Genomic DNA, 27,111 nt, shown 5'->3' on the forward strand with positions numbered 1-27,111 from the left:
CACCTTTTTTTTGCAAATAATGGAAGTCAGAAATTTTGTAATGCAGGACGCTAAACGGCATAGTAAGTCACAGACAAATGAGCGTTAGGTTTTTTTTTTCTTTCTTATACATGAAAAGATAGCAAGGAAGCGGAACGGTCGCAACCATCGCCGTCACAAGGGACGAGCGTTTCCTACTTAAATGACACCGGCAGAAATAGCAGCAGGTTATGCGCCGTTTGCGCACGCGCAATACACTGCTTGTGCAAGCATCCCCGGCTGCTTTTGCGTACTCGTTAAAATGCGGGAAAACTGCCGCTCGTTGACGCGATCGGGCGCGTCGGAAGCGCGCGCGCGCGCGCGGCCGGGGTTGTGAAATCGAAACAGCGCCGCTCTGGAAGTTCGCCGCCGGGTTCGAGGCTACCGGCTGCTCGACCAGTCACGCCGACTGGCGTCAGCCGTCGGCACGAAACATGGAAATTTTGTGAGTGGGAGTGGGCTGGCACGGTGGTCGGCAAGTGTTTTCGGCCGCGAAACCAACTCGATCACGATGGAACAACGGCTCCCACTCGCGTGAAAAGCCAACGGAAAACCGTCACGTGCCGTCCGAATGTCCAGAGGCGTCAGGAAACCAGCGCGTCGCCGTGTTCGGTGAGTTAATCGGGCCTTGCATATTCATCGCGGCGTGCATGTGCGGCGGCACGCACGCGCGTTGTCGTCGGCTGGTCCACACCAAGTGCACACCGGGCCGAATTCGCGCGTGGTTACGAACGCGGCTAGCGCGACGTCCACTTGCCGCCGGTGGCAGTCGCGGTGCCAGGTAGCTCGTAATGGCTACGGCGACGGTTCGATTTCTTCCCAGCCTGCGGCAAGGTTTTGCTTGCGCCAGAAAGGGGCATTCGATGCCGCTCGGCAAACGCTGTGTCGCTAGCACAGGCAGGCGCCTTGCGTTCCCGGCTGGCGCGGCTCGCATCCGAATCAACCGCGTCCGTTACTCGTTGCCCCCAGAACGAAGAAATTTGTCAATAATTTCTGCTGCCCGCTGAAGTTATTTCGAGCCAAACATGTCTGTCGTGGTAACGTGGTCGTGGCTGCCTGGCAGCGTTGTTGGCCGTTAGGTGATCCGCGATCTCGGCCAGCCTTCTGCTTGGCGCTACCTATGGAACAAGGCGTCTGCACTCCAAGTGCGAAGTTTTCTGGCAGATACTTCCAGTGGTCGCGAATTGAGCTGCATCAATTGCCAGCTTCGTTTTATGTGCGTGTCGCGTACAGCGAACGTAGTCCGTCACCTCGCAGCCTGTGTCACCGCTGTGTGTGAATTTTGCGAACGCCGCGATTAGGCTGTATGCTTATGTGGGATCCCCAGATAAAGCAGAGCGAGACGCCGATAGGGCTCTGCCGAGGTGATATTACGCGACCGCGCGCACTGCCGCCGCCGCCTTTGGGCCCGAGCCAAGCGGCGCCGTGGAAGAGCTCGCTCGTCAGGCAAATTGTGCAACCCCTGGCGACGGCACGATCTCGGGCCGGGGGAGCTGCTGTATTCCCGGCCGCGCTCGCTCGCAGCAGCGTGCAGTCATTGCGAGATCATTGATAACACGCGCTACTTCACGCTCAGGCGTGATTGCGTGAGCCCACCGCCGCGCCTCGTGAAAGGGCAGCTTGCCGCTGGTAGAACGAGCCTCGCGTAGTACAACGGGATTGAACGTGCGCCCCTCCCGATTCGTTGCGTAGCCTGCGTTGGCACGTGCGTCTGATTGTTATGTAGAAAGCATGCCGACAGCACGTTTCTTTTTCGCGGAACTGGAAAATGTCCATGCGTTTGCTTTCGGCATTGCAACCTTGTTGAAACCGCATGTGTGTGACGTCAGTGACTATGTATTCAAGTTTGTACAGGAAGCTGAAATAGCTGAAATAGCTGAAGCTTCCAATCGTGCCATCTTTTGGTCGACTGCGTCTGGTTCAACGCGTGCCATCTGGTGCACGGCGTCTACTTTGGTACGCTCGTCTGTTGACGGACACAAATTTGTCGAGTTAAGTGAACGTTTAGGAGCACGGAAAACATTCCACATAAAAGATCATAAAGGCGTAGGGGAAAGGAAATCGTACGAGGTGTTTGGAATTGTGCTTTGTGAACAATAGGAACGAAACCATACCCCGCTGTAACGAACACTGACATAACGAATTGTTGGCTGCGATCAATCGGCGGGCGATTCAACCGTGAATGTTGTCGATTAAGGGCTTCAGTAAAAACGTTTTTACACAATAGGACGTGCGTCCGGATTCAACATAACTGAATATACATCGACATATCTAAATAAAAACACTAAAATCGATCAATGCATCTGACAAGCTTCTGTTATGACAAGTAAAAATATGTCGCTAAGTATGTGCGCAAAACAGGAGCCGTGCAGACATCTTGCTTACGAATAAAAACGCCATCTTTCCATTCTGCATATGTTAAGATAAAAGCGAAGTAAATCTAAAAAAACCTTGGACGAATAGCCCAGCTTAGTTGTAAAACGCAATTGTGCCAAAGTAATCAATGCACTGTACCACGCAAGTTAATAATTTATTATGAGGCAAGGAGTAATACAAGTCATTTATGTCAAAAGTACACGTAGAAACACTTGCCAGAATTTTCTTTCAGGAAATATACGACTTCCTCTGAGCTTTTCACCAAAAAACGGTTCGTCAACCTTCAGAACTCTTGAGTTTTTCTTGCAAGAAGAGTGCAATCGCTTTTTGCCATTTCCAGATTTCAGGTGCCGGGTCCGGATCAGGCGTGGCGTTAGTGTGCATGGTGTATAAGTTTTCTTTTTTTTATGAATTGGAGTTAGCGCATTGTGTTGTCAACGTGTCCCTTTCTGTCCTCGTCCGCTGGCGCTAAAATTTCTATCTAGCTCACGCGTAAGGTTAAATGTGGAGGCTTGAGGTCAGTTTTGACTGCTTTCCACCATACGCTCTTTCAACAAAATTAATGGAATGCCAACTATAGACAAGTCAGTCACCCTTGTTTGACCGTGACCTAGTAGGGCATACATCCCTTCCACACGTCTACCGTTTGCAGTACAGGGCAACGGCAGCGCTTCGCTTCCTAGCTCATTGCCGCCGTCAACGTGTGCGCGACTCGCGGGAAATGCGACGCGATGCGCCGTCGTGGTGTTCGTGTAACCGTGGTTACAAAAGAAAACAAAAAAATCACTCAATGCCGCCAGGCGCTGAATCTAATAGAGAGTTTTAGAATAGGGGCCCCAAACGTTTTGGGGCCCCAAAGAAATAGCGTCGAAGCCACTGCGCATGCGCGAGACGCAAACTGCGTTTGGGTTTTGGGTTGGGAACGCTATTTCACCGATTTAGCGGGAGCTCAAATAGCGTTCCCAAAAGCTTTGCGTCAACAAACATGGCGGCACCCATCGAAGCGACGGCTCTAACCTAGCACCAAACTGGGTTCGATTCGCGGTAATGCGTGAAGTTCGCAAGCTAGGAGAAGTGACTGGAGTTATCGCTTTCTCTCAACTAGCGTGTGTTATGAAGATTGATTCATTAGACACCGCTGATTCCGAATTCGAGTGTGGATTTCCGTGGTGGATTTTATGGCTCGTATATGCCTAACAACGTACTCCATTTTGACGAGAGCTACGCGGTCAGAGTCGGTCTCAGTCTTTTCGCGAGCACTCTGATTCGACTTTGTTGCCTTGTGGACTGCAAACCTAGCGACTGGCAATATGTCAAGCTGCGACATCGTGTCTTTCTACAAGGCAGCATACGAGCGAACTGGCTGCTGCGCATCGGACTGCCGCTATCCGATTGACGCCAGGATTTGCGCGTTTGTGGCCGTTACTTTACACCGGAAGATTACTAACGCAATAGCGTTTGGCGAGTCCGGTAATAGGGCAAACGCAAGGGGACAGGGTCTGGCCGCCTGACTGTGCCGGGATGAGCCATGAGATGAGCAAAAGGGCAAATGTGAATGGTCTGCACGGTGCAGCCACCTGGTGGCACAGAGCTCAACAATACACAGTAGCATCAACAAAGTGTATTCTTCTTTGCTGCTGGTGTGTATTTTTCGCAGGAGTGTAATCATCAACACGTTGTTTTTATAAATGTTTAGAATGTTTTACACTTGGTTAGAGCAATATTAGCGCTTTGTTTGACTGGTGCTGACTGATCAGGCTGCTCACGTACGTCTACGCTAAAGTTCCTTCATCCGCTTGAGTTTATGCCTCCAGTCATTTGCCGAAATGATCAGCTTGCCTGTGGTTACCGGAATACCGGACACGTTCGGCGCTACGACAGAATGCTCGCAACGCACGCTGCTTCGATAGCTCTTGGTCGACGGCCAAGCGGCTAGCGGAGAGGTCTCGCGCGGGAGGGGGCGTGCTCCAAAACAACCGGAAGTGGACAATGTGACGTCGCATCGTGACGCAGTACCAGTGAAGGCGGAGCTTAGCGCCGCTCGCTCGGCGAGCGAGTTGAGGAGGAAAAGCATGGCTAGGGAGGAGGGCAACTTCTAATCGCTTGTAGCTCTATTAATACGTAACGCTTCACTTAAATTGTGGTGCGAATGTTCTCGTTAAGCTGTACCCTACGCGCCTACAAAATTTGTCCGAACCGTTTCAGGGGCCCTTTAACTGTTGCTAACCACGAGCTTATGTTTTCTCATGCCAATCCTAAGGTAACGTGAATTAAAACGCTGGACTTTTTTCAGAAGCGCACTCATTTGTCCACGCTTTGCCTGCTTCCGCTTCGTAGCCACAGAAAGTTGTCCCCGAGCATAGTAAGTATACAGCGGGGCATGGCATTTCTCGAGGCGCTCGACGTTTCTGCGCAGGCGCGAGTAAGAGCGGGTGCGAGAGAGAACATCTGGGTGCCTTAGCTCGTTGACTATCTGACGGAGGAGGTTTCTTTGCGCGTGTTGTATGCGAAAGTCGAGTTCGCGCTCGCACGTTAGCTGCCGGCGCGGTGAAACAGGTGAAGCAGCGGGCACTGACGCGCCATTTGACGACCGCTGTATCTAAAGGCATGTCGGACAGACTTTCTCGCGCGTGCGGCGCTGCTGCTGAGTCAGTCATGCCGGATTCCAACTTTGTTACGCCTTACGGCACTATAGCTTAAAAAAAAAAAAAAAATTAATCCGAGGGAGCATTAGGGGCCGTAGTAGAGGCCGGGCCTGCTCTCCTGGAGAAGTATCTTCGCTCTTGGCAGGCTTTTCGTATGCTGGTGTCCGATACTTTTCAGGAGCATTTTTGAGTGGGCCCCTTTGAGTGAAATAAACGCACAGCGTCTTAGCAACCACGGTTCAACGCGATTGCCTGATGTCGCGCCGTTGGCTTTGCGTCTCGCCCGCGTTAGGTTAGGGTTAGGTTAGCGTAAAAGGCTTTGGGGGGGTGACGCGGCATATTATCAGCGGTTACGCCGTGCCGATTGTCTTTGCGTCTCGGCCACGTTATGGGTTAACGTTATGTTGGGTTACGTTGGGTCACCTTAGCGTTAGGTTAGGCTAGGTTAGCGTACAAGGCGTTAGGGTGGCGCGGCATATTCTCGCAACGGTTACGTCGTGAAGCTTATTGTCTTGCGTCTCGGCCTCGATAGGTTAGGTTAGCGTAAAAGGCGTTAGGGGGGCGCGCCGTATTCTCATAGCGGTTGCAGGGGCGTCTAGCGTCACCGGCGACCTTTCAGCCACTCGCGTTCAACCGCGGTTGCTAAGGCGCTCTGTTTTCTAAATTCTCAGTATATGCGGACCGGCCTCTTCCACGGTCCCTACTGCTCCCACGGAAACATCTGCGATGTTAGTTTCAACGTACATCGCTGTAAGACGCGCGAAAAGTATGATCTGGCTCGACTGACTTAGCACGAGCGTCGCAGGCAGCTCAGTTTCTCACTAGGGGCTCCCAAATGCCGCGATCGATGCATGTGAAATGTCAAGGCGAAGCTCGCATTTGCAGAAATCGTAGCTGCGAAAAACGCCTCGTAAAATCGCACCATTTCGAACAGGCTTGGGGGTGTTACGTCTCAACACGTCCAGAGGCGTTAATTAGACGTTTGCCACGAGGCGACCACCCAACCATCCGTCAGCGCGTACAACAAGACGCCAACGCAGCGTTGACACCGACGGCTGACAGGTCCACAAAAGGCGCCCACCACTACCTGACAGCCTGAACTAATGATGAAAAGGACCAACGTCAAATGCTACAAAAGCCCGGCGCCGACCGAGGATTCCCGGGTTGCTCTGCTGCCCCCTCTTCTATGCGTCGGGTGAGTGGAGGCTTCGGAGAGGGGGTATGCTACGGAGCGTTGCAATCGCACGAGCGTGGTATCGTAGCCGATTCGACGATTTTGATTGGCTGCGATACAGTCTTCAGATTCCCCAGTCAACTAGCCTATAGGGAAGACGACGGTACTAAAAGGGGAGGCTTTTCGTCCTTCCTAAAGGGCCCGTCACCAGATCACATAGCAAATTTTGGTTATATGCTGGAAGTTACGTGCACTCTAGGGAGCGCTTCACTACAATAATTTTTCAAATTGGTTCATTAATGTCCGAGACAGAAATGTTTCAAGTGCCGCAAACCCATGGAGGCGCGCGCCACCGCCAACATGTTTACTATCTCCACTTGCCCCCGTCTAGCCACAGCGAGTGAAATTCATTCCCTGCGTTCTCCCATATCGGAGCCCGAGGATCGCGTGACGCATACGTCACGGGCCCCGCCATTTTTTATATAGATATTTCTTTTTTCTGGCGTTTTTGCTGAGCGGCGCACTTCCGGTGACGGTCTCGCGCGAGCTGTTCTGGTGATCTCGTTTCGCGCAGCGCACGATTTTGTGCACTGTGTTCGAGAACACCCGACTAGCGGTATAAGTCGGTGCTACACGACGAACACTGAAGCAGACGCAAGCGGATCACAGAGCATGATCTCGCGCTGGAATACGGTAGAAAATAACAGTTTCATTCTCTACGCGCGCGACTGCACGACGTGGGAACAAGCAGACAAAACGGAAGCACATCTGTCTTGCTACGGTACGAAGTACCACAAAGACACGTAGACATTCGGTTTATAGGTTTTATTACTTCTCTAAACTTTAAATCGTCTATTGAAGCAACAGATCAAACACATACCTGCTGCTGCCTTGAGTAATTCTCGAGGTCACATGTGAGTGAGTGACGTCACAGCACTGCAAACTATGTAGGCGCACTTGTGCGACTGACGTCGATTCTTCGGCTTAGAGCGCGGCGTGCGAGAGGAGGAGGGCGCACGGGGTTTTAGTTGAAATTTCGGCTCTTTTCGCAGCGCGCAGCAGTGTAATACTTTGCAGGCACAATCGTTAGCACACATCGTATGCACTGCGCTTGTCAGTTCAAAATGACCAGACCTGGTGACGGGCCCTTTAACCACTAATTGTGATAGCTCGGAGAAGAATGGCAATCGAAAGCCTACAAGCCTTTCCCTCCAACTCTTCAAAACCCCGCCACTTTTCCGGCTGGTGGGCGGATTTCTTGTGAGGTCACGATACGTCAATGAATCCGACCGAAGCAAAACCGGAGATACGTCATCTGTAATGGGGCGGTAGCGCCATCTAGTCAGAGAACGATACTACCGTGGCCTTCGAGATCGGGCACAGGACAGCAGTGTTGCAGCAAGCCGTTCGCAACTCCACCGGAGGAACCAACTACGGGCGTTGGTATCTTGGTGTCGAGGTCGCGGGTTCGTTTTCTGGCCGCGGCAGCCGCATTGCGATGGGAGCGAATGCAAGAACACTTGCATTTTTATCTCGGGCGGTCAAAATTAATGCGGAGCCCTCCATTACAGCGTCCCTCATAGCCCCCGTGTTGCTCTTGGCGATTAAACCTAATGAATCAAACAATAAATAAATAGATAAATCTCGTCGATAACATCCAGGGTGAAGTGCGCAATTCCGGGCGTGCTCTTGAACAAACCTGAAGTCACAAGCGATTATTTTCGAACTGTAGAGGACAAAATATGCATACTGAACGACTTCAATAATTGTTAGGTAAGTTTTCAAATTAACATCTCATGGCTGTCAACAGTGTGGAGAAAGAAAGGTGCCCCGAAATCATATGCACTGTCTAGTTGGTTGCGCAGACATGTACTATTTGGTTTTTCCCGAACATTACCGAAGTATATGAATTCTATCATAGTGACTGTTTCTCTTTTTGTTTGCTTAGAGCATGTTGTGAAGCAGGTTAAATTCTACTTGCACGCTACAAACATTTTTGCTGCGTGCGTTGATAGAATTGTACAAGAATGCTTTACGGCGTACTTTAGTGAAGCGGACGCGACCGCGAGTGTTCTGCGGCGCGTTGGAGAGGGAGGCCCGTGCCGTGACTGCGCCGTGTCGCTGGCTAACACATAGCATGCAGCGCGTTGCAGCTGCCGCTTCGTGCTGCGGACCACCGCTTCGTCCTGCAGCTCCGGACGAGGCCCAGCGCAGGACTAGGCGAAACCTCCTTACGATACTTTTAGTTATCCCGTGGACCTGCGACAAGCAAATCCACGGGGGTGGGGTCAGGCAGAAAGTTTCTGCCTGACTGCCTGACAGCAGTGCGTAAAACAATGGCAAACAAACAAATAAACATAAAAGACGCGCAGCGCGTGATAAATGGGACAGAAAGAGGCGACAAGAAGCACAAAGCGTTGAAGCTCGCGAGTGTTGTTTTCTCGCCCCACTTTTCCCACCTGCAGAAAACGGCAACGGTGCTACAGGAGTTTGCCTGTATATGCAGGCAGCGCAAGAACAAGGATTACGTCATACGAGGAAGACATGTCGCGGGTGTCTCGGTGCCCGTTCTTTTGCGCTGCCAATACACATGCACCACCTACGAATCGGGCTATTAACTGCACATACACACGCGCACGGGATGTACAGCATAGCGCGGTGCTTCCACTTAAATCACAGGCTCGCGACCTTCCCTCTCGGAAAGAGCGCCCACAGCTTTGCCAAGTGTCACTAAGGACCTTGTGAACATGCGTATACGTAACAATCCGCACTTGACTGTATAGACACACACGTGAAACTACAGAAAGCTAGCAACATCAGGAACATGTTCCACGCCTACTTCCGCTTCCACAGCCAAGTAAGCCAGCCGGTGCATCGCTGCCAACGGTCGCAAGAACTCGGAATAATACTCGGATAACACGGAATGTCTGTCAACGCGAACAAGCCTCCAAATTTTTGTCAGCCTGTTTTCAGTGCAGATATACGAGGGCGAATCAGAAAGTCCTTGGCCCTATGTTTTATAAACAAATATAACGTACGTAAAGGTAATTACAAATATACGTACTATTCTGCGTACGTTACACTATTTTTCCACATAGTCCTGGCACCGGTTCAGACGTATGCCCCATCGCAGCACTAAATTTGATTTGCCCCTGTGGCAGAGTTCGTCTAGCTGACTGTGGAACCACCGTCGGCCTTTTACGAACTCTCAGCACCACCACCTCGCACTTCTCGAAGCGAGACACCCTTCCCCCATACGTGGGCTGCGTTTCCCTGTGAATGTCGATGGGTGTTCGTCCCTTGCTCCGTAGAAAACGAATCACACTTCGTTGCTCGTACAACGTGGACGTGTGAAGCCCAACCGCCATCTTCGATGGATGGATTGATGAGGCTCAACCCTTTGAATCGGGCGGCGGCGGCGCGCGCCACCTAGCCTTGAATGGTATACTATATGCATGCATAGCTATGTATTTACTCCTTTACTTTTGCGTTGATATTATCCACCAATCATATAGCCTCCGTTTAGTTATTTCTACCTGTTCAAAGTCTATTTTACCTTCACTGTCTTTAAAACCCAAAGCTTTGAATAGTTACCCGTTACATTCAACTGCAGGGTGAAGTCGTTTACAAGAAAGTATCAGGTGTTAGACAACTGACACCAGGGCCGTGCCGCGGAGCTACTGGGAGATACTGGTCCAAGAAGGGTCCACCGCTGGGAATGGATATGCTGGCTTCGCACTTACAGCCGTAATTTGGCTCAGAAACAAAACAACAGGGTGAAAGACTTTGTGCACCCCATTGTGATATATATATATATATATATATATATATATATATATATATATATATATATATATATATATATATATATATATATATATATATATATATATATATATATTTACACGGTGTTTCCGTTAGCTTTAGGCAGTTTAAAAATATGCCGATGCACTCTAAGACGACGCGACCAAATGCATGTGCTCACTTTTGTATGTAGTGCGTAACGCTATTTTTTTTTTGCTTGATTAGATAATTAGTCAAAATTAATTAACCAACTTCTGAAGCATCAAAGTCAGGCAAAAAATTACAATTAGAAAAGTGTAGAGGGCTATGCAAAACGTGCGATTAGGCAGTTTCTAACTTTCGATCTACTAAGTATTAGTGTTTTTCAGCTTACTGCGGATGCCCGCGAAATACAAAAAATCACCACGTTACATACGCACTTGCGCGCCATGATTGCAGCGCCCCCAAACTGTCCGCGTACAAACGAGCATAGCATCAAGCAGGGTGTGCTGCCGCTTAAAAGGCGACAGGGTAGTAATGAAGGCGTTGGGCTGTGCGATTTACGACAGCGACGTGCTTCCCGCGGGGCGGTTCATGACAGCGATTATAAGCAGACGAAGCGGCAGCACACCCGGCTAAATACTACGTTCGTTCGTGTGCGGAAGAGAAAGACAGAAACTGTTTATACTGTAGCGCAGAAGACAGGCGTGTGGTACGGTGTGTGTGTGTATATATATATATATATATATATATATATATATATATATATATATATATATATATATATATATATATATATATATATAGTCACGTGGTGGTGACGTTCAATAACACAGTAGCAATACTGTGAACGACAAAACTAACTTTTATTGGGCGAACTTGTGCCCACAAAACAGGCTACACTAATAGCACAACGATAGTGGCGAACACGCTCGGCGATCGTCGAAAATCTAATCAGCGGGTCAAGCGCGTCGGCTTTTATACAACAGTCGTCGAATGTTCCAGACTAATCGTTGGGACCCGCATGCCTTCCACAAAGTTCTACAACATTCGAGTCACGCGATGAAATCAGATAATACAAGGTTCGGCGACAACAGACAGCGGATAGAAGCATCGATAACTTTCCAGAAACTTCGGATACATGCAGACGCGTCCCGCGCTGTGCGATAACATTTGTTAGGCGGCGAAACGTGGTTGCCCGTTAAATATAAGTACACGTGTCAATATATATAACGCGAAATGCGAAGGTTGTGGGTTCGGTTCCCACCTGCGGCAAGTTGTGTTTTTATCCACTTTGATTTCCATTAATTTATTATTTCTTTATTTCTATTAGGCAACACACACACACACACATATATATATATATATATATATATATATATATATATATATATATATATATATATTGCACCCTATGAAACATATGGCCGTCTTGCCGTGGGAGCTGTACATATAGGATGCCTCGGTAAGCCACAACATGCGTAAAACCTACAGAAGTGCATGTCGTCCACAACACTAGTCCCTCGCGACGTCACGAAACACCGCCTGCTAGGGACTAGCTAACAGTCACTCGATAAAAAAAAAAAAAAAAAACGACTACAGTGCGTTTTCAAGAAACTAAAACCTCAACGACAGCGAACTTTGAGAAATGTTTCAATAAACAACACGGCCCGAATACGCGAAAGCGTGTTGAAATCCGCGATCTCATCCGACCGCATTGGCGCTGCGGCTCGGGCGCGAAATTCAGAAAGCGAAACATTGCCGGTCATTTATTCGCTCCGCTAATAAGTAAGCTCTCCCCGCCAAATGAACGCCAAATCGAGTTCTGAAAGAAACTTCGCTCGGCTAAACTAACGCGCGGCATATTGAGCACGCTCCAGCAGCGCTACAAAGGTCACGCAAGACAAGTGCAGCTATACCGTTTGGCACAACTGAACAAGCAGCACACGGATGAACCACGCGAAAAAGTTACACCGGCGGTTGTCTTCGCGCAACCTGCTCGACATTGAAGTCCTTGCGGTCAAGGCTGCTACCCAGAATTGCTCGTTCTGGCACACTGTCTTTCCTCGAGTCCCGTGTGTCGAGCAAACCGTTAATCCGCGATTACCTTAAATCACCAGACGAATATTGTAGGAGCGGTCAAATAAAGTAAGCCATCACAATGTAGCCCTATGTCAGCGCGTTATTTCACAAAAGGGGCTTCACACGGTCAACGACACCGCGGAGGGAGCGAACGCTGTAGTCTGTGAAGCCACACACACGAAGACTATATAGACAAATTCATGAACTAACCATCATTTCTATACAAGCTGACCGATCGCAGCGCCAGGGTTTTCTTTCGGGATTCCTATTAAAAAATTTAAAAACACTGCCTTCGGCGGCTGTGGAAAGGAGGTGGCCGGACTGTTTCCCTACAATGGGTAAAAATTGTGTTTACTTTTTGTATGTCACACCAAGATTCTTTTCTTTTTCTGAAGGAACAACTCAACACAACAATTTATGTAATACGTAAAGAAAAAGCAAGATGAATGCATTTTTCATGCATAAAACTTTATTAACGAGGTGTAAGTCATAAAAAATATTAATTCCCAGAATCAAGATGGTGAGATAAAATTGAACGAAGTTTGTAAAGACACGTTTCTACTACTAAGAAAATATGTAACAGTAATTATGAGATGTACAAAATGTACTGCCATCTAACAGGCACTATCTCCGAGAAAAATCAACATTTTTCACTGAACAGGCATCCCACAACAAAAATTTAACGGCAAGGACTACATTTCGGCGTGCCAGGCTGCGGCCGGCGGTGTTGCGGGCTGGCTTGCGTCGTGACCGCTTCAAAGTCCGACGAACAGGCAGCATCCTCACACTCGCTGCTGCTCGGTCCATCGACAAAATCAGTCGCAGACGCAGCGGAATCACGAGATCTGCAATCTATCGATGTATCGAAGCGAGCGCGCCGCTCCCGGAGGCGGCCATTTATGCTTCATGCTTTGACGGTCGCGAAACTTCGGAGCGCGTTCAAAAATTACCGCCTGGCGGAAAAAAAGCCAACCGCGTAGAAAACAAAAATGTAGTTGTCCTGCTTCACGTCCGATGGCGCAGTGTCCGTGAGCGGCGCGGAAGGTCTCGAAAGCGGCGTTTCGAACCATCGATAGCGGACGGCCATTTCTGCGTTCTGCTTTGACAATCGCAAAAACTTCGGATGATGATGATTTAGTGGCATCCCCTTTGAAACGGGGCGGTGACACATAGTCACCTAGCCTGCTTGATTTATTCAGGTATGCTATATATGTTTTTACAGCGAAGCTGTATATGGCTAGCCGATTCGCCCGTCTGTCCATCGCTGTACGCCGAAAACTCATCCCGCGCAACCCCGTGCGCATGCGTAAAAGAAAAAGGAGAGGCGCGCGATTAGCCACCACCACCTCGATAGCACAAGGCCTGTTTACTCCGATCCATGACGCCACACTACCTGGCGCGAAATTTCCATTGACAAGGCTGCCGTGACGTCAAAATCTCTGTTGCCTACTCGGGAATCGGGAGATTCTATGGCAGTCGGGCCAAGTAACATGACGTCATGGGACGGAGTGAAAAGGCCCTGTGCTAACTTGGTCGTATTCGATTAGCTGCGCCAGTAGTGACGTCGTTGCTCTCCGTCGCCGCCAAGCGCGCGCACAGCAGTTTCTCTCCGGCTCTGAAACAGGTGGGCCCGCGTCATACGTACTCCTTAGGAGCAGGCAGCTTTCGATCAGCAACGCCGCGAGCAGAACCGGGAACGAGCTCGTCTATGCCGTACCGATGCTGCAGCCCGGGCACAAAAACAGGCTCGTGCAGCAGAGCGCAAGCAGCAATTGTGTACCAAGGATCCGGCAGCCTAGCAAGCCGTCGTTTAATGAACCGTCGGGATTAACCCAGTTATAAACACCGGGGCCGTACGTTGCAGCTTCGCTGGTTAACCGTGTGTACGGAGTGCTTGGGCGGTGATTTTTTATCTAGCATTTTTGTACACATCTCATTAAACGTCCTTTTTCCTTCAAAACCTAGCTTGTACCGCTAGCTATGACTAAGAGATCTGGTCGTGTAAATTTCTTCCTTGCTTCTTTTCCATCAATACTCTAAACGCCTCTTGCTTATCTCGACTGCCGACCCGTTAACGCTTCCGTCCCCTTTAAACCCAAGCGCGTTCAAAAATCCTCTCCTGGCGGGAAAAAAGCGAACTACTTAGAAGACAAAAATATAGTTATCCTCCGTGACGTCCGACAGCGCAGTGTGTCCGTGGGCGGCGCGGAAGGTCTCGAAAGCGGCGTTTCAAATCATCGATAGCGGGCTAACGATGCCCAGTGGGTGCGGAAGGGAAAGAGCCACACTGTGCGATCGACAGTGACACTCCCGCATTTTTCTTTAGTGTCGGAGCGTTTTACTTTCCGATACCACAGCTATGGTGCAGCAGTTGCGCCCGCCCGTTCCGGAAGCGACTTTACAATTGCTTGATAGAGCCGGAATCATTGGGAGCCCAGTCACTGCTGCAGTATATCGATATAGGTTTTAAATGCGATAGATCGAGATCAGAAAGACAAAAGGTGATAGACGATAGATGTAGTAAAACCTGACTAAATCAAGCAGGCTATAGGTGAGTATGTGTTTCCGCCCCGTTTGAAAGGGGATGCCAATAGACACAATTACACTTTATGCATCCCGGCGGCTAAGGTGCACATTAGTAAACGTCGAAGATTTTGTGAGCCGATTCAGCATGATTCAGAAAAGTAAGTGCGCGACTTGGGGCGCATAAGCCAAAGATCAAGCACGAGCGCTGCCCCTCAAGTGTCACCGCACGGTGCGCCGTCGAGTTCTCCGTGTGCAGCTATACTGTTTCGCGGACGGGCAGGCTTTGTCGCCGTTTTGGTGGGCCGATCCCGGCATATATAGCGCAGTACAAAATTGTGTGCCTCTGGGGCGACTAGGTGTGTGCTGCTGGGTTTTAGTTTGCTTTCAGTCTTGCATCCTGTCATTACGAACATTTTGTCTTGCACATTATGAGTATAAATACTGCAGCGTATAATATTTACATAGCTCTTCGCTTGACCGCATTTACATTATTCATGCAAGCGTTCTCTACACATCACGAATGCTTCGCGTTACGTAGACGTCAACTACAGTTGAGTCTGCTAATTCTTTGAACAAAATAAACACGCGTTGTTCTCCCGTAATTATTCCTATTGTATGCAAATGAATGCAAACTGCTTCAAACTGGCGTAAACCGTTATTTTTTCGCTATTGAGTTCAACTGGAAATAGACCGTTTCTCTTTGAACGGGAACCAAAATGTTGCTTCGACACTGCGCCCCCAACCGCACCTTGTCGCATTTTTTAATCCTTGTTGCGGTGGTTGGTTTTGTTTTTCGCCCTGTAAGGCGAGCTTAAGACTGAGGAGGAGGAGGAGGAGGAGGCATGCCGACACACCGAAAAAGTCTGCACGCTTTGGGGCGTATTTTTTATCCACGATAACCGTCACCTGCCTTGCTTTCGTGTCCCTTCTTTCAAACTCTCACTTCGTACTTTCCTGTCAAGGAGGCTGTGTCACCCTGGTAACGCGCTTGCCGTTCGTGATAGAAGTACCGGGAACGCAGCGTCAGAAAATGGAATGGCACGCAAGGCAGATGACTATTGTCTGTGACGAACATAAGCCCCAAAGGGTGCAAACCTTTCTTTTTTTTCTTTTCTTTACGAACGTGCACGGTAAGGACGTCGACTTGACGATGACTTTGTAGGACGGACACTGCGAACCACTTCTGCACTTATTTAATTGCAGTTGAGATAAAATTACGCAAGTTGTAAAAGGGGAAGATCGGTCATTCCTGAAATAACGCCGATGAACATTCCGCACTTTCACTTCGCTTCATCGAAATTAGAAGACTATTTAGGGAATGTCTTTCTCGGGACATCTGCATGAAATTTGAGCCCACTAGTCGAACGAAGCCAAAGATTGTGAAGGGTTCGACTATAGCGCGTAGTCTCGCTGCGTCAATGGCAACCTCGCTCGGACGGGTCTCGCGGAACGCACGCAGATTAATCGCTTGCGCGCGAGGAGGCTGCCGTTCGTTTGTCGCGCCGGCGACGTCACGCGCGCGAGATCGCGCCACCCGAAAACCGGGAGCGGAGTGGCCACCGGCGCGGTGCAGGGGGAAGAGCGCGTGCTCTGTGTTCCATCGTGCATGCATGCGCGCGTGCCTCGACTCGTTTCGGTGCCGCCTCGGGAGAGCGGCTCTCGCGCGCCACGTGCTCGCACCAGCCGCCGACAGCGGCTCCTCGAATGTCAAGGTTGAGGCGACGCGGAGGGCTTCGCGCAGGATCTGCGGTGCCCCGAGGGGGGGGGGGGGGGGGCGCTGGCGACGAGGTCTTGATGAGTTCCTCGTGGCCTCATTTCAATGTGGCGGAATGAGAAGGCGCCGTGCATATATATATATATCGTGCGTTTTCGCGCGGTCTTGGTCAAGATCAGCCGGGAACCGTCGCGTGATGCGCGCGGTTCGAAACTCACGCGCCACTCAGCGGTAGCTATGCCGCGTGGAGGTTCATTTGAATCCGCCAATCCGGTGCAAGACATGACATGGCCGGGATATCCCTTGTTTCGGGCCTATAGCGGAGCCGTAGGCATTTTCTCCGTGAAATACCTACCCGTCATAACACAAGAAAGCCAACGCGCAAAGACACCAGGGACAGCATAGAGTATATTCATTGAATTAAAGAAATGATAAATCAATTGAAATGAAAGCGGATGCAAAAACAACTGGCCGCAAGTGGGGCACGAACCCACGTCTTCGAATTACGCGTGCGATGCTCTTACCAATTGAGCTACCGCGACGCCGTTTTCCCATTCACTTTCTGGGCTATTTATAGGTTTTACTACTAAAACTAAACCTGGGGGTGTCGCCAGCGCCACACCTGCGACCAAAAAGAAAAATAAAGTCCGCCGTCGAGGCCACGAGGTCTGGCGCTGGCTATAACACAAGGCCGCGTCGCCTTGCGGCTGGGACCGCGCGCGTGTGGAAGTTCTCGTCCTCTGCGTGTTTGCAGCGCGCGGTATTTGGCTGCAGTGCAGCAGGAATGGTCGATTCACCTGCGAATAGACATGTGGAAAGACAGCGCCCGTTTGTGTCGTTTACTCGCCTTATCCTTCGTCCTAAACGGTTTCCGTGACGTGGAGGGGAGGACATTTTCGGCACAGAAGCGCAAGTGTCCGAAGGGTCCTGTATACGATATCACATTTAGCAGCTCCTCTGTACCGATGAAGGAGATTGTTTGCACTGACGTCATCCTATAGGCGCCATGTTGGTGAACCAGCACCGCGAGAAGCTGCGTCCATTGGCGTCTCGGCACGGTTCCAACGCCCTCGAACGTAGCCGGCATGGCAGGGGCCTCCTCTCTTAAGCATTCTTTCCTTCGTGGAAGCAGGTCACTCGCTACAGTGAATATGATACACTGACGTCATTCTAGACACCATGTTTGGAGAACCATCATGGCGAGAAGATGTGTCCGTGACGTACACGTGCAAGCTATCTATAGTTTTGCTTGGCCGAGCGTCTGTACCACGTCACGTGACGAAATATGACCCACCAGTTGCATTGCACACGGAGAAGCCTACATGGAAGCCAACCTCTAAGGCAGTGTCCTTGCCTTCATTATTTATTTCCGCTTCCCATTTACTGGCTTGCGTGCTGCCATCCAGGCATCAGAGACATTTAGCGTGTCCGCTATTCCGGCAAACTGGGGCGGTTTGGGCGGATTGCCGGATCGGTGGGCGGCCGGAGCGGTGAAGCCGCCTGGTGTTGTGAGCTCAACCAGACAAACACAGAGCTAAAATTGCAGTAACCTACTTTATTCTGCTTCGCTGCAGGTGCAAATTTTCGGCAGCGGCGTAATTTTGTTCACAATTACGCTGCTGTCGAAAACTTACACCCCAGCTAAGAAGAATGTAGTAATTGGCTCTATGTTTAGGTGGTTGAGCTTTGCACCACCAGCTGGCGCCACCAATCTGGCCGCTCACGTTTACGCCCCCGACCATCCGGTAATCCGCCCAAACCGCCCAGGTTTGCCGGAATAGCGGGCACGCTGAAAGTCGCTAATAATAATACACAGTGCTTCTCACCTACGTTTTCCAGTAGCTGGCGCCTTCACTATGGCTGTGGCGTTCTTATGTTGACCGCGAGGCCTCCGGTCTGATTCCCATGGCCACATCGATTGTGGGGCCAAAAGGCAAAAAGAACGCGCTACAGGGGCACGTTAATGAGCACCAGGTTGTCAGAGCTATCATAGCTCCTTTGTTTTGTTGGAACATCAATGCCCATGATTTGCCCAGGCTGTGAGAATTCCATCAATTAATCAATCTTTGAAGGAGTTTTAGCATGCATATACACGGGCCAGCTCAGTTGAAGTCTTATCCGCTGAGGTAATTAACGTGCTTCCAGTGGCATCATATGAGGAGTGTGCACTTGTATATTGTATCGCCTTTTCTTTTTCTTTTGGAAAAGCCGAGTGAGGCTCCAACTTTGCCATCCAGGGGTACGCTTACGTGTGCGACCGGACACACGGCTTGTACCAACAACCGCGTACACGTTTGGGTCAGGTGCCGGCAATTTCCAACGCTCGGAGCAGCCACCTTTCAGGCTTGTCTCACGTGAGTGGGCGTACCTGGCGCGTCGTATCTAAAGCCCCTCAGTTTTCTTGAGGGGCTTTAATCGTATCTAGAGCTACTGCATTTGCTACCGAATCGAATGCCGCGTCGAAAGTTTCTTTTCCTTTGCGGTGGATCACTGCGTCACGAGATGTCTCCACCATCGTCTTCTAGAGATGCCCCTTCCTTCAGAGCGAAAAAACTATCCGCGTGTGCGCTCACCGGTGAAACGCTCTCGTCGCAATCGAAACACGTGAACGCGCTGTCGCGCACTATGTTAATGCGCAATAACGCGATACGCGCCATTGTCGCATTCGTGTAAACGCTCGCTTCCTTGGTTGCACACCTTCGCCACCTGCGCCTCGTCCTGCAGGCGCGCCTGCATGCAGCGGCAGGCAGTCTCCTCCGCGTGCCTCGTGTTTCTCTCCGCGCTTCCTTCGCTCTCGCATCGTCCTCCGAGCTGGCGAACGTCGGCTTCGAACCAAGGGGAGGCGACTCGCCTAGTTGGAGCTCGCGAACCCGCCGCCGGCGCGCCGTATTCTCGGAGACGGCGCTCGACGGAGCTGCCGCCTCGTTGGGCGCACGCCAGCGGGCGTCGATTAGTGCGCTCGAGTTCGGGCCGACAGCTTGCGCTCGCGAGCTGCGCAACGCAGCTGCGAAACCTTGGCGCTGTCACGCCAACGCCGGTTTGCATTCCGCGTCGTCCTTGGGCCCGCGCGTGCCGTTCCTGCCTCTTGCTGCGCAAATTCGCGCATTATTTCCTCCACCGCGTGTTTCGCCGCCAGGCAACGTCGCCTTAAGGCTAAACCCCATGAGCGCGATTTAGTGCCCGACAGCGACGGCTTCGAGCGACGGATCGGGCCGTCGCGCCAACAGATCGCCCGGTGTTGTCGCGCGATCGCTCGGTTCTGCAAATCTAGAATTTGTCGCTCGTCGCCCGGAAGTGCTATGAGCGACTAGCCAATAGTAGACAGCCGGAACGGGATGTACATTAGTGACGTACTACCGGTTTGCTCACGTGCGCGCTTCTCAGTATACAAACGGAACGAGCGAACTACCGAATTTTGATATGTAAACGAAAAGAAACTTACTGCAAGACCCTTCAGAAATACTTTATGTTGCTTTGTACAGCCAAACAAATCAACTTAAATAATTATAGCAAGTGCCACGCCAGGCTTGGCGCTAACTCGATCCCCTAATACCGGCAACACTGGAGAGCCGTCGCGCGAAGCGATCGCTCGCTTGGAGTTTCACTTCTGGGAGACGAGCGAACGCGACAGCCATCTCTATCGCGTCGCTTGTCGCTGTCGCGCAAGAAATCGCTTGCATGGGGTTTATACTTTAGCGAAAGCGCGTCATTCGCGTCATTGTTCCATAACTGGGTGGACAAGGAAGTGCTTCGTAGGATGGGCACTCTTGATTCGGCGTGAATGTTTACAAAGTGACAGGTCGTCCTTGCTCAGACGAATGACGTCATGCAGTATGCATTACTCTGCCTCCTATATAATTTACGTTATACGGTATATTCGCGTTACTGCATGTATATATTGCTCCATTGAAATTTGAAGCGTTATTGCTAAGCGCCTCTGATGACAACGATTCGTACATTAGTTTCGACAACAAATATGCCTTACAACGGGAACCCGCCCCTAAACGTCAATAATAGTCATTTTTCTTTATTTCGGTGGGTGTGGGGGGGGGGTTGTCCACACTTTTTTTGTTCTATGTTGTTATTTGTCTCGCTGGTACACCATTCTGTTTCCCATTTGTTTTGTTTAACTTTTGGGGTGTCCTGCGTGCGTTTCCCCGCACTTCTAGTTAATTGTCAACGTTGACTTGAAAACGAAGTGCTTCCACGGACATCGCTGAAAGCTCGTGACCTGTAGGTTTTTCGTGTCGCGCCTTTACGTCTGTTTTCACTGACCTGTTAAAGGGCAACTGCAACGAAACCCCACTTGAGCTTATAGTTTGTTAAAAATGGATATATTGGATACCAATGAAGGAAGCAAAAAGTTAGAGCATTACGTCACGCAGCCAGCCTTGGCAACCGAACGCCCCGTGATGCCAGTCCGTTTGCTCAGTGTCGGCCCGTGGCCTCTTGCATCGAGATCACGGAGCAAGAATCGAGAGTTGTCGGCACGGAGGAACTTTTTCCGAACTCCATGCGAATGGCTATCGAAAAAAATCAACCGGGGGCGCTAAAGCCTACCGCGCGCTCTGACGTATCCTGCGTGCTCTGAAGTTTTCAGCACGTATTGGGACGACACTCTTGGCTTCCTTCCTCCGTGGTGGATAGATATCACCAAAGCGATTGTGAAAAAGAAATTGGAGGACGCTTAAGCTTCGCTTTTAAAAGTGGAACGCGGTAGCATTCAAAGATCCGCGACTGCTTGTCACGCTTCCCGGCAACCGCGGCTTTCTTGCGGATGCGAGCGCCATCTGGATGATGTTGCAAGGAACCGAGCGGGCCTCGCCGCTCTGTGAATGGTAGAGGCGCTGGAAAAGGGGTTTGTGTTTGAATTTGCGCTTAACAGAATTATGTTTTCTGGTATATTCAAATTACAACCCGACGCTATCACGTCTGCAGGCTGTGTTTAGGTCGTACTTTGCGACTTTTCTGGCGCATTTTAATTTGAGGAATTCAATTATTCGACTAACGCCTCTGCGCAAATGCGGAGGGCCTGCGTGGTTGAGGTTCAGAATGATCTTTTCGTGAAATGTCGTCCGGCTCGGGGCGCCGACAGCGGGATTTCTTTTTTTTCGACACGAGGCCCTTAACGCTGTTGCGTTGATAACCTGGAGGCCAGCAACCGCTAGATATTTAACGGCGTTCACCATTGCCTCGCAGTAGACGACACGACGCACCCCTAGCGGCGTGAATGCTGCGCGGTAGGACGGATACGACGAATCGCGCGCGGCGAATCGGGAGAATGACGTAGCGTTATTCTTTACCTTCAGAATATGCGGGAATATGCGGGGCATTCGAAAGCACAACTGCATACAGCGCACACTATGTGTGTGAAGGTGCGATCAGGCGAGACGCAGTACGGGTTTGGCGTCACTCCCGGCAGATTGTAATGGCGACGCTTCTTTTAGTTGCGATCGGCAATATATATATATATATATATATATATTATAAGTTGTTACTGGCGCGCGCGTTCCCCACCTAGCTTGTAAAAATTTGCTTTGAGTCTACTCTGTAGCTCTCGCTATCACTGCTTGTTTTTTTTTTTTTTTTTTCGCCATGCACGATTTCACCGCAGTTGGCCTCTAAGAGCGCGGGCACCGAGGACGTTCAACGGCGAAGCGCTGCATCGGAATGACGCTCGTTACCAGCAGGTGGCAGAATGGAATCTTTCGGTAGATACACGTTCGACGAGATGCGGACGAGCTGCCGCGGCGCAAATTTTGTTTCGAAGAGGGTTTGCGAAATAAACGCCGAAATTGCGACCGGCTGCATTGTAAAGGCCCTCTTAAAACAGCGGCGAGCACGTGTACAGCAAAAATGAGCAAACACCCCAAGAGCGGAGGAAGGCTAAACCAATGAGTAAGCTTCATTCATCAGACGCCACGTATAGACAAGCAAAAGAAATCGCGAAGGCATTTAATGAGTTTTTCTGTGACCATTCCTCTGATCATACCGCTGATACTCAACTATTATTTCAGCGATGCTTACAATCATTGTACCTATTTCCAACTGGCCCAGGTGAAATAATCAAGGTCATACATGATTTAAAGTTTACAGGAGCAGGTCTGGACGAAATCAGTTCTATTAATATTAAATTAGTAGCTCATCTTATCGCTCGCCCTTTGTCTCATATTACCTATTTGATCTTTAAGACTAGAGTATTTCCAAGTCAGCTAAAGAAAGCAAGAATTATTCCAGTATTTAAAAAGGGTGACCGCTCCTACATTTCTAATTATCGCCCTATTGCTATTCTTCCTTTCTGTAGCAAGGTTATCGAAAAATGTATTGAAAAGCGCTTAACCAAATGCTTCTCAAAATTTAACATCCTTTCGCCAAATCAATTGGGCTTCAGGGTACCATCCTCGACTGACTGTGCTATACTTTATTTCACGGATAAAAAGATGCCGGTTTCTACGCAGGATCAGTCTTTATCGATCTATCCAAAGCATTTGAATCCACAAACCACGTCATCTTACTACGGGCAGTAGGCGTCGATGGCCCAGCATTAGCACTTATAGAAAATTACCTAACAGATAAACAAGCTGTGTATTTTAGTTCCTCACTTTCTAATTTCAGAATAACCAATAAAGGGGTCCCGCAGGGGTCTATACTTGGCCCACTACTATTCCTGCTTTATATAAATGATTTACCCGGTTGTTTAACAGAAACTGAGGCCTTCCTTTAAGCTGACGACACATTACTTGCAACCGATCCTTCACTAACTTCTCTGACTACTAAGCTAAACAAAAATATTTTAACGTGCTGCCAGCTTAACTCGCTAAGGATAAATCCTACCAAACAGTCTTTGATGCTTTTTCGTTCGAATCATAGGACACCAGAATTCATTCCCACTGTCAACCTAAACTCTCTTGACATCAGTGCAGTTAATGAATGCTAATTTCTTGGAATAATTCTTGACTCAAACTTAAAATTTACGAAGCATATCGCCTATTTGAAGCGCAAAATTTCTACCGTTATTAGAATTTTACCTAAATCTATATATTATTTTAGCAAACCAACATTGCTAACCTTTTATTATTCTTCTGTTCACAGCCATCTCAATTATTGCATTACAGCATGGGGTAACACATATCCAACTCATATAGCACCACTATATGTATACAGCATTTGCAGAATCAAGCCATCCGGATATCGTCGTTCAGCTCATTCTACTGTAAGGCTTCTGATATGTTTCTCAACCACATAATACTTTCAGTAGAAAGTATTGTTAAATAATATTACGGCTAATATATATCTAAGGTAACAAGTAATCCTCCCCCAGTGGATATATTTTCTGAGGCTACTTTGGTTAACTTGAACCGCACAAGATTTGCAGCTAACAACAATTTCTTATTGCCACTAATACATACTAATTATGGAAAACAATCTAGATATTTCGCAGCATTATCTACTTGGAACAGCCTCCCATCAGATGTCAAGCGCTCTTTGTCTTTAGGTTTCTTCTAGAAAACATTATCCACTTTTCTACTAGATAGCCAAAATAATCCACATATCTAAACTATTCGCTTCACTCTTGCTCATTTCCTTTCCGTATTTCCTTTTCTTCTTTTTTTTAATTTGTAGCCTTCATAAACATTTGTGGTTCGTTATGTTGCGAATGCCTTAAACTACTGTTTTAATTCTACGACTAGCTGTTGATTTTATATTATTTTGCAGTTTGTACTACATTTACTTTGGATAATTTTCCACTTAGTGACTACTGTATTGCTGTTTATGCTGCGTATTTGCACAAATGTATATATTTTCTGACAGGTGGTCCCCTTTCAGCCACATGCTCTGGGACCTCCTTCTGTGTACTTATGTAAGCATGTATCCGCTTATTAAAGAAACAAAATAAACTGAAGCTGATAAGGCAGCAAGACGGGCGCGAGGGGTCGAGAAACGCCGAGCTCGACATCCGCCGCCGCTGCTGCTGCAGTGCGTGCAGTGCAGTCCATGGCCTGCGCACAAATGCAGAAAAGCCGCGTCGATCATTCAAGGCAGCCTTTAAAGAAATAGCTTTCTTTTTGGCTCTAACCTCCACTTGGTGGTTTGTCAGTTTCTGGCCGTTTACTTACTGTCATCTTGGAATGCTAGGTGCCACTAGAAATTAAAAAAATGACAACCACTCCACTCTGTGAAGATGGAATGGCAGCGAAAGCTGACGACAGTCGAAGCTCTCAAACGAAAAGCAAAGTGCTTTCGCTGCCATTCCAGCTTCACAGAGTGGAATGGTTGTCATTTTTTGCGTTGCGAGTCTGGCGTAGTTGCTCGTTTGGAGGTGCCCGAGCTCGCGATTGTCCTTTTCGTTCAACACCGCGGGAACTTTCTTCGTCGGTGGTTGCTTCGCGCCGGCGCCGTTTACATTCTCATTGCTGTTCCCTCCTTCGCTCCTGGTACGCACGTTGTTCTTCGGGTGCGCGAACTATACGTGTCCGCCCCATCGATAACTCAGCTGTTATTAGCGCCGATATACCTCTCTATAGTAGCTTATATACTGCTTATATACTGTTGACGGCGACCGTTCTAATCTGTTCCGCATCTTGACACATGCGCCGCACTGCATCCGTATGGATTTGTTAGAAATCGCTAAGTCCGTTTCTGTTGCCGGACGTCGAAAAAACTACTGAAAGTTAGTCATATATAGCTTTTGCTGTAAAATGTTCTGCAGCATGTTGCATCCCTGTAGGACGTCTGCTGCACACTTGGTAATGAATTAAGTTATAGCGGCATCACACATACACTTCTGATCGCGATCGGGGCCGATCGGGATCGGATTTCTCGATCGCCATCATCAATGGTCGCTGCTACACGGTCCAGCGGTCCGGATCGAGTTATTATGGTCTGCTGATCGTCAGAAACTCTCAGAACTGCATAATTAATTAGCTAGTTCAGATTTGCAAAATATGGTTAAATTTGGACAACAGTTCAGTTTTACAGCTTAATATTGCTGGTAAAAGCTTTTAAAACTTTTTATTGAGCTGGCTTCACTTCTCGTTTTCAGCGTTTTCAGAATACTGCGCTAGAGGGCGCAGACGTCAGCCTGCGATTAAAACCTGCGATATGCTGCGATCGCAAATGACCGTGTAGCAACGCCCGATCCTGATCGGCCCCGATCGCGATCAGAAGTGCGCATGTGACACCGGTATTATGCGACCGGAGGGCTCCGACTTCCAGCAAGACCTAACGAGCCGCAATGTGACGTAGACGTGTGGCGCTTTTAGGTCGACCTCCTCTACGACACGTGCGAGCACTCGACGCATCACCTAAATGTGCAGCAGGCTCGTCGCGGGTGCGCTTTACACACGTGTTGCACAAGCCGCACGCAATCGTGTTGCATCCCCTCAGCAGGGGAAAGCAGCACGCGCTCTCAAATGCCTTGCGCTTCTCACGTCGCAGCGCGTTTCTCGCTTGGCCATCACCCTGTGCGGCGGCGTGCCACTAAACAGAAAGAAAACTGATTGGTTCCCACAGGTATTCGCTATTTCCCTGTCGAAAGTGAGGACGGGACACCTTTTGACTTACTATAATGTTGATTGTGTACTCCGCATAGGATACACGGGCGTGCAGGGCGGGCCTGCGGCACGCCGATGCCCGTCCGGCGCGTTGACACATTAGGCCACGGACGCATGCTTGCAAAAGGGGCGACAAATTCGTGCAAGCCGGCGCTTGGCGCTCTATGTGGGCGCGTCGCGCGCGCAGCAACAGATGACGAAAGAAGTTGCGGGACGCGCGCGTTCGTCTCCGAAATTACGCGCTCCGATGTGCCCAGTTAGAAGCTTAGTGATAAGAAGAACGCTTGTATAACTGGCCGCGCTTCTGGCCAATCTCTCGTATGAGCCATTCTTTGGCAACAGTTATTAGCTACTCGCCTGTAATCGTGGGCTATATTGCTGTGTGGGGCGTCTTTGCAAGGTCGAGCACGTGGGGTTTCGTGATTGAATGCGTTTTAACGCTGATATAAAAGTACCGCTTTATCTGCAAGGTGGCAGGCTATCGCTTACGAGGACATATCAACCGAAGACAGTAGTATAGGACCTGTCGGGATCTATATATATATATATATATATATATATATATATAATGTGTGTGTGTGTGTGTGTGTGTGTGCAACATTGCCAGCGGTTATGCGAACGAGCTTCGCGACTGTTTGGAAGCTGCTCGCGTGTCGCTGATTCGGCGATGAATTCCGTGCGCGTCTTTTGCAAGTGTGGGATACCTGCATATCTCGGTGGCCTATTTATTCTCCATAATACGCATCATGTTCGATTCGTTCTTTTTTTTTTTTTTTTTATTGATATGATATAAGGAGATGTTGGCGCGCAATTTAAGGCGCCGGCTACTCCTTATCTCTTGGGTGGTTCCGTCATACATCATTCAGGGTTCATGGTTACATATCAAATAATCTTTTCACACAAGCACCAGGACGCAACGTTTCCACAGGAAGACTATGACGTAAGGAAAAAAAAAAAAAAAAAAAAAAAAAGTCTCCACACTTATGTAGTCGAAAGTCTCAAAAGTACAAACGGTACTGTCGCCTAATAACACATTCTCTAGTCAGCCGGTCAGCGGGTACATACAATATACATGGCAAATGTCTCCACACTTATAAAGTCGAAAGTCTCAAAAGCACAAACGATACTGTCGTCTAATAACACATTGTCTAGTCAGCGGGTGGTATATACATCGTGTAAATATATTAGCACATACAGTCACAAGAGAACAGTCAACATTACATAATTCCCAAACAGATC

General features: G+C 49.2%; 1 protein-coding gene across 4 annotated transcripts in view; it reads left to right on the plus strand.

The window, feature by feature from the left end:
• Positions 1-429: 429 nt before the first annotated feature.
• The window catches only part of LOC126529930 (uncharacterized), a 150,315-nt gene continuing 123,633 nt past the window's right edge, over positions 430-27,111 (plus strand). For 2 of the 4 annotated variants that reach the window (XM_050177393.3, XM_055070133.2), the window contains exon 1: positions 430-630. The gene's annotated coding sequence lies outside the window, so the exon portion shown is untranslated. The remainder of the gene's footprint in view (positions 631-27,111) is intronic. The other 2 variants (XM_055070132.2, XM_050177390.3) reach the window with 1 other exon arrangement.

This window comes from Dermacentor andersoni, chromosome 5 (assembly GCF_023375885.2).
Source record: "Dermacentor andersoni chromosome 5, qqDerAnde1_hic_scaffold, whole genome shotgun sequence".
In the NCBI taxonomy this organism is placed as follows: Eukaryota; Metazoa; Arthropoda; class Arachnida; order Ixodida; family Ixodidae; genus Dermacentor; species Dermacentor andersoni.